We start from the raw sequence: 9,205 nt of genomic DNA on the forward strand, positions 1-9,205 counted from the left end.
AAAGTAAAAGTCTGGGACCAGATGGCTTCACCAGTAAAATATGCCAAACATTCAAAGAAGAATTAATACCTGTTCTCTTCAAACTCTTCCAAAAATTGGAAGAGAAAGCAATACTTCCCAACTCATTTTATGAGGCCTATATTGCTCTGATATCAAAACCTAGTAAGGAAAAAACAAAAAAAGAAAACTACGGACCAATATTTCTCATGAACACAGATGCAAAAATGCTAAATAAGATACTAGTGAACTGAATACAGCAACGTATTAAAAAGATTATACGCCACGATCGAGTGGGCTTCATCCCAGAGGCACAGGGATGGTTCGACAAATGCAAATCGGTTAATGTGATACACCACATAAACAAATTAAAAAATAAGAATTATAAGATCATATGAATCGATGCAGAAAAAGCCTTCGACAAAATGCAGCATCACTTTAGGATCAAAACACTTAACTCAATCGGTATAGAAGAAAAGTACCTTAACATAATAAATGGCATCTATGATAAACCCTCAGCCAACATTATACTTAATGGTGAAAAACTAAAAACCTTCCCTCTAAGATTAGGAATGAGGGAAGGCTGTCCACTATCGCCACTGTTATTCAATATAACATTGGAGGTCCTAGCAAGTGCACTCAGACAAGAGAAAGATATAAAAGGCATCCAAATAGGAAATGAAAAAGTCAAAAACTGTCACTATTTGCGAATGACATGATTCTCTATATAGAAATCCCTAAAGACTCCACAAGAACACTAGTAGAAACAATAAGCAAATACAGTAAAATTTCTGGATACAAAACCAACATTCAAAAATCCATAGCGTTCTTGTACTCTAATGACTAAGTGTCAGAAAAAGAAGTGAAAAAAATAATTTCTTTTGCAATTGCAACCAAAAGAATAAAATACCTAGGAATAAATTTAATGAAACATGTGAAAGAGCTATATAATGAAAACTACAAGATCCTATTAAAAAAAAATCCAAGAAGGTACAAAGAAATGGAAAGAAATGTGTTCTTAGATTGGAAAGATCAACATAGTTAAAATGAACATATTACCTAAAGCATTACACAGATTCGATGCAATCCCCATCAAAATCTCATCAGCATATTTTAAAGAAATAGAACAAAAAATCATCAGATTTGTATGGAAACACAGAAGACCACAAATTGCCAAAGCCATCCTGAGAAAAAAGAACAAGCCTGGAGTCATGACACTGCCCAACGAATGACTTGTACACTTTTCTGTATGAATGTTATACTTCAGTAAAAAAACTAACAATTAAAAATTATTTTTTAAAGGTAATACATTACGTGATTTTTAGAGGTCATCAATATACTTGTGTGGGACACATGCAAAAAAAAAAAAAAAACTGCCCTAGTGTGATGCAATGAGACTTGTGACTTGGGATAAAGTTTCCACTGACTGCATCATGTGTGGATTCAAACTGTGCTGCGTCCTCTTCCAAACTCTTCACATGATGGATGAGGTCATCCATTCTGGAAAATGTATAAGGTGGCTGAAGATGTCCACTAACTAATATAAGTAAACTTTTGATTGTTTCATCCTTATTCCTAAAGCTGCAAATATTCAGCTTGGTCAAAAAGCTTTTTGGACTTTCTTATTGGGAAAAATGAGGACTTGCATTAGCTTTGGGTAGCCTTATATGGTAAATGTAACAAGTGACAAGTGAAGCTAAGAGAGTGAATAAGATTGCTCAGGAATGGCATGTACATCGGAGAAGGGGTCTAGGACCTGAGGACCTCATTAGAGAGAAAGGAGAAGGACACAAATAAACAAAATCAAGGATGAAAGAAGAGAAATTATGACAGACAATGCAGAAATACAAAGGATCATACAAGAATACAATGAAAAAGTCTATAACACCAAATTTACTAATCTAGTACTTAGAAAGATACAGTCTTCCTAGACTGAATCAACAAGTAATGGACTATCTAAATAGACCGGTCAGCAGCATGGAATTTGAAACAATCATCAAAAACCAAAAAGTAAAATTCCAGAACCAGATGGCTTCACCAGTGATTCCTACTAAACATTCCAAGAGATTTAATACCTATTCTCCTCAAACTCTTCCAAAAAATCGAAGAGGAGGCAATACTTCCCAACTCATTTTATGAGGCTAGTGTTACCCTGATATAAAAACCTGGAAAAGATAACACAAAAAGAACAAATTACAGACTGCTATCTCTCATGAACACGGATGCAAAAATCCTAAATAAGATACAACCAAACCAAATACAGCAATATATTAAAAAGATTATACACCATGGTCCAGTGGGCTTCATCCCAGGAGCATAGAGTGGTTCAACATACAAGAATCAATTAATGTAATACACCACCTAAATTAAAAATAAGAATCATATCTTATCAATAGATGCAGAACAAGCCTTTGACAAGATACAGCATCTATTTGTGATCAAAACACTTAACAAATTTGGTATAGAAGGAAAGTACTTGAACATAAAAAAGACCATATATGACAAACCCTCAGCCAACATTATAGTCGATGAAGAAAAGCTAAAAACCTTTCCTCTAAGATCAGGAACTATCACCACTGCTATTCAATATAACATTGGAGGTCCTGGCCAGTATAATCAGGCAAGAGAAAGATATAAAAGGCAACCAGATAAGAAATGAAGAAGTCAGAAACTGTCATTATTTGTGGATGACGTGATTCTCTACATAGAAAAGCCTAAAAACTTCACAACAACATTACTAAAAACAATAAGCAAATACAGTAAAGTCTCTGCTTACAAAGAAAATGTTCAAAAATCCACAGCGTTCCTATACTCTAGTAATGAATTGTCAGAAAAATAAGCGGGAAAGGGATTCTGGGAAAACACGGCAGAGTGAGAGATGTCCTCAGATCTTTCCCCTTGAAGCAATAAGCTGAACATCTAAAACTCAACAAAAAACACCTAAACTGCACAGCAGCACATCTGAGCATGGGATTTGCACATAAGAGCTATCACAGGTCAGAACCCTGGGTGTCGGGCAGCGGACTGAAAGAAACAAAGAAGCCATTGGAGCTCCTTGCAGGAGGAGGGGGAGGGGTGAAGGCGCAGTGACTTCCCTGATCAGCCCTGCCTGGAAGTGCCAGACTTTTCTATGCAGCTGGCAGCAGGTCTTAGTCATCAGGGCAGAAAGCAGAGAAGTGGGACTGGATGGCAGAGAAACAACAGTTGATTTTTACTGGCCCCGATTGCAAAACAAAGGCTGAGCTGCAGCCCCCAACACCCAACCCAGAGGGCCCCTCCCCCCATACCCTATGAGACCATTCACTGTAGAGCCCAAAGGCAATCTGAGCAAATGCTATCAAAACTGTTGCTAATACTGACAGGGACTGAAACTGAGAGTAGTGAGTGTGATGAAAATCTACAAGAAAATAAAAGATGTTAGGCTCTATATAAAACAGAGATCTAAGAGGCTTAGAAGCCACCTACTGGAAACCAAAAGAAAAATGCCTTCTGTGCAGCAGACTAGAGAGAGACCTTTATATAATAAATCTTTTTTTCTGGAAAAACAACAGAATACCCATTAATGCCCAGGCGGATAAATAGTCCATTAAACACAATGAACAACCAAGATGACGAGGCATCTCAGAAAGAAAGAGAAAAATCTCCAGAAAATAAGCTTACAGACACAGAAATACGTGACTTAAATGACAGAATTCAGATTGGTGCTTCTGAAAACTCAATGAGATCCAAAAGAACTCAAATCGACAATTTCAGGAACTAAAAAAACAACTAGATGAGCAGAGCAAGAAGACTGAAACCCTCAAAAAGAACCAAATAGAAATTCTGGAGATGAAGAACACACTGCAAGAGCTGAAAAATGACATAGCAACTTGGGAGACAGAGTAGACCAAATGGAGGAAAGGATCAGTGATATCGAAGACAGAACTCCAGAAATAAATCAGAAGGAAAAAGAAACCAAAGAATGAAAAATATTGAAAGAGAAATTCCAGAACTAGATGATGCCATCAGGAAAGGAAATATAGGAATAACGGGTATTACCGAAGGAGAGGAAAGGAGCAGAGACGAGAAAGCATTTTCAGGCAAACAGTGGATGAGAATTTCCCAAATCTAAGGACTGAGCTGGAGCTTGGAATTCAAGAAGTCAACAGAACACCCAATCATGTCCACCCAGAAAGGCCTTCACGAAGCCACATTGTATTAAAGTTATCAAAAATCAATGGCAAAGATAGAATTCTCAGGGTCAAATATTTAAACTATTAAGTGAAAAGAACTACCAGCCTAGAATAATGTATCCAGCTAGGCTCTCTTTTAGATATGAAGAAGAAATTAAGACATTTTCAGACATACAAAAATTGAGGGAATTCTTCATTCACTATGAGGCCTACACTACAGCAAATTTTGAAATGAGTCAGTTTACCTAAACCAAAATAACAACAACAACAACAACAACATATAGAAGCAGAGGAGTGCAACCCTTACTAAAAACAGGTCATTATAAGATTAAATAATAAGAAGAAAATTGCTCTAGCAAGATACTAATGAACTTTCAGCATACATAAAAGCAAATTTAGACAACAATAACTAAAAAGGGGAGGATTCAAAGATCCAGATTCACAGAGAGGAAAAAAGAGAAGGTGCACAGAGAAGAAAATGGATGACTGTAAGTATATAACTATCTTTTCCACATTTGTAATGGTAACCACGCACAATAGAGTCAGAACTGAAGTATATAACATAAAACAAGAAGAATCAGAGCCAAAACCCACGAAAACCAACCAAAATAAAGAAAACAGACACACAATGGCAAGGAAGCAGTGGAAACACCAAGCTATCAGAAAGCAAAACATAAAATGGTTATAGGAAGACCTCATATTTCAATAATTACCCTAAATATAAATTGACTGAACTCCTTAATAAAAAGGCACAGAGTTGCAGACTAGATCAGAATATAAAACCCAACCATATGTTGCTTCAGGGAGACACATCTGAGCTCCAAAGACAAATATTTATAGACTATAGTCTATAAATAGTCTATATTTATAGTCTATAAATAGTCTATATTTATAGTCTATATTTATAGACTCAAAGTGAAAGGATAGAAAATGATAGTTCAAGCGAATGGCATTCAGAGGAAAGCAGGAGTAGCGGTACTAACATTGGATGAAATAGACTTCAAAATGAAAAGGTAAAAAAAGATAATGATAAAGGGAAGCATGTACCAAGAAGACATAACACTTCTTCATATCTATGCTCCCAATCACGAAGCCCCGAAATATGTAAAGCAATTATGAACAGAACTAAAGGGAGAAACAGACCAAAACACTATCGTAGTAGGAGACCTAAATACCATACTGTCAGATATGGACAGATCATCCAAATAGAAAGTCAACAAGGAAATAACATTTTTAAACGACGCATCAGACCAACTCAACATAATTGACATGTACAGAGCCTTCCATCCCAAAACAGCTGCTTATACATTTTTCTCCAGTGCACATGGAGCATTCTCAAGAATCGACCATACACTGGGGCACAGAGATAGCCTCAACAAATTTAAGAGGGTTCAAGTCATACCAACCCTATTCTCTGATCATAATGCTTTGAAACTAGAAATCAAATGCAAAAAGAAACAGGAAGAACCACAAATACATGGAGATTAAACAACATACTGCTAAAGAATAACTGGGTCAGAAAGATAAAAAGAGAGCTCAAGAGATACATAGGAACGAATGATAATGATAGTACAACATATCACAACTTTTGGGACACGGCAAAAGCGGTCATGAAAGGAAAGTTCGTATCATTACGGGCCAATCTCCAAAAACAAGAACAAGGCTAAATAACCTAACGCTTCATCTTAAAAAGTAGAAAAGGAAGAACAATGAGGTCTAAAGTCAGCAGAAGAAAAGAAGTCATCAAAATTAGAGCAGAAACAAATGAAACTGAAAACAAACAAAAAGCAATAGAAAAAAAAATGCAACAAAGAGCTGGTTCTTTGAGAAGGTGAATAAAATTGACAAACCCCTGGCTAGACTTACTAAAGAAAAAGAGAAAGGACACAAACAGAATCAAGGATGAAAGAGGGGAAATTATGACTGACATCGCAGAAATATAAAGGATCATGCAAGAATACTATTAAAAAAGTATATAATTCCAAATTTACTAGCTTAGAAGAAATGGACCAGTACTGAGAAAAAAACAATCTTCTTAGACTGAATCAAGAAAATCTGGAATATCTAAATAGACCAATCGGCAGTATGGAAATTGAAACAGTCATCAAAAACCTACCAAAAAGTAAAAGTCTGGGACCAGATGGCTTCACCAGTATACTCTACCAAACATTCAAAGAAGATTTAATACCTGTTCTCTTCAAACTCTTCCAAAAAATTGAAGAGGAGGCAATACTTCCCAACTCATTTTATGAGGCCAATATTACTCTGATACCAAAAGCTGGTAAGGAAAAAACAAAAAAAGAAAACTACGGACCAATATTTCTCATGAACACAGATGCAAAAATCCTAAATAAGATACTAGCAAACTGGATACAGCAACATATTAAAAAGTTTATACACCATGATCAAGTGGGCTTCATCCCAGAGGCACAGGGATGGTTCAACATATGCAAATCGATTAATGTGACACACCACATAACAACAAATTAAAAAATAAGAATCATAAGATGCAGAAAAAGCCTTCGACAAGATACAGCACCCATTTATGATCAAAACACTTAACAAAATCTGTATAGAAGGAAGGTACCTTAACATAATAAAGGCCATCTACGACGAACCCTCAGCCAACATTATACTTAATGGTGAAAAACTAAAAACCTTCCCTCTAAATTCAGGAATGAGGCAAGGCTGTCCACTATCACCACTGCTATTCAATATAACATTGGAGGTCCTAGCGAGCACAGTCAGACAAGAGAAAGATATAAAAGGCATTCAAATAGGAAACGAAGTCAAAAACTGTCACTATTTGCAGATGACATGAGTCTCTATACAGAAAATCCTAAAGACTCCACAAGAACACTAGTAGAAACGATAAGCAAATACAGTAAAATTTCTGGATACAAAACCAACATTCGAAAATCCATAGCATTCTTGTACTCTAATGAAGTGTCAGAAAAAGAAGTGAAAAAAATAATTTCTTTTGCAACTGCGACCAAAAGAATAAAATGCCTAGGAATAAATCTAATGAAACATGTGAAGGATCTACATAATGAAAACTCAAGACCCTATTAAAAGAAATTGAGTAAGGTACAATGAAATGGGAAGATATTCCGTGTTCTTGGATTGGAAGGATCAACATAGTTAAAATGACCATGTTACCTAAAGCATTATACAGGTTCAATGCAATTCCCATCAAAATCTCATCAGCACATTTTAAAGAAATAGAACAAAAAATCATCAGATTTGTATGGAAACACAAAAGACCCTGAATTGCCAAAGCCATCCTGAGAAAAAAGAACAAAGCTGGAGACATCACTCTGCCCAACTTCAAATTATAGTACAAAAAGACAGTAATGAAAACGGCACGGTATTGGCAGCAAAACATACGCATGGACCAGTGGAACGGGATCAAGAGTCCAGAAGTAAACTCATATGTATACAGACAAATAATTTTCAACTAAAAAGCCAAAATCATACAGTGGATAAAGGAAAGCCTCTTCAAATGGTGCTGAGGTATTGGAAGGCCACCTACAAAAGAATGAAACTAGACTGGTATCTATCACCACACACCAAAATTAACTCAAACTGGATTAAGGACCTGAATATAAGACCTCAAGCAATAAAGCGCATAGAAAAAAATATAGGAATGACACTCAAGGACCTCAGAGTTAAAGAGGATTTTATGAATTTGACCTAAAAGACAAGGGAAGTAAAACCAAAAATAAATGAATGGGACTACATCAAACTAAAAAGCTTCTGCTTAGCAAAAGAAATCATCAACAAAGTAAAGAGGGAACCATCTGAATGGGAAAATATATTTGCCAGCAGCACCTTCGATAAGGGTCTCATATCCAAAATATACAAAGAACTCATAGACTCAATAACAACAATAACAACAACGACAACAACGAAACAAATGATACAAAAAAAAAGTGGGCAGAAGACCTGAAGAGACACTTCTCCCTACTTCTCCCTAGAGGACATACAAATGGCCTACAAACATATGAAAAGATTCTCACATCACTAGGTTTTAGGGAAATGGAAAGCAAAACCACAATGAGATACCATCTCACACCTGTTAGAATAGCTATAATCAACGGGACAAGTGATAACAAATGTTGGAGAGGATACAGAGAAAAAGGAACCCTCATACACTGCTGGTGGGTCTGCAAATTGGTACAGCCACTATGGAAAACAGTATAGAGGTTCCTCAAAAAGCTAAGAATTGATCAACCATATGATCCAGCAATCCCTCTACTGGGTGTTTATCCCAAAGACTTGAGAACCCATATCCAAAAAGATATTTGCACACCGATGTTCATAGCAGTATTATTCACAGTGGCCAGGACGTGGAAGCAACCAAAGTGTCTGTGATAGATGATTGACTAAAGAAGCTGTGGCACATATATATACAATGGAATATTAGCCATAAGAAGAGATAAAATATGGCCATTTGTGACAACATGGATGGACCTTGAGATAATCATGCTAGCGAAAGAAGCCAGACAGAAAAAGGAGAAAATTACATGATATCACTTATATGTGGGATATAAACCTAAAAGCAACAAATGAACAGGACAAACAGAGGCTCAGGAACATGGACAATGGATTAGTGGTTCCCAGAGGGTAGGGGGTGTAGGAGGAAGGGAGAGGCAGACGGGGTAAGAAGGGTGAAATATAGAGGGGTAGGGGAGGGTGAAGTGGGTAAAGGGGATCAAATATATAGTAGCTGAATGAAACTGGACTTTGGGTGGTAAACACACACTAGAATATATAGATGTCAAATTATAATGCACACCTGAAAATTACATACTGATATTATTGTTACCCCAATAAAAACTTAATTTAAAAAAGAAGTGGGGAATATAATTCCTTTTGCCATTGCAACAAAGAGAATAAAATACCTAAGAATAGGGTTTGACAAAGATACAAAGAAATGGAAAGATATTCCGTGTTCTTGAATTGGAAGAATCAACATAGTTAAAATGACCTTATTACCTAAAGCATTATACAGATTTAATGTAATCCCCATCAAA

The sequence above is a fragment of the Rousettus aegyptiacus genome, unplaced genomic scaffold, assembly GCF_014176215.1.
Source record: "Rousettus aegyptiacus isolate mRouAeg1 unplaced genomic scaffold, mRouAeg1.p scaffold_m13_p_5, whole genome shotgun sequence".
In the NCBI taxonomy this organism is placed as follows: Eukaryota; Metazoa; Chordata; class Mammalia; order Chiroptera; family Pteropodidae; genus Rousettus; species Rousettus aegyptiacus.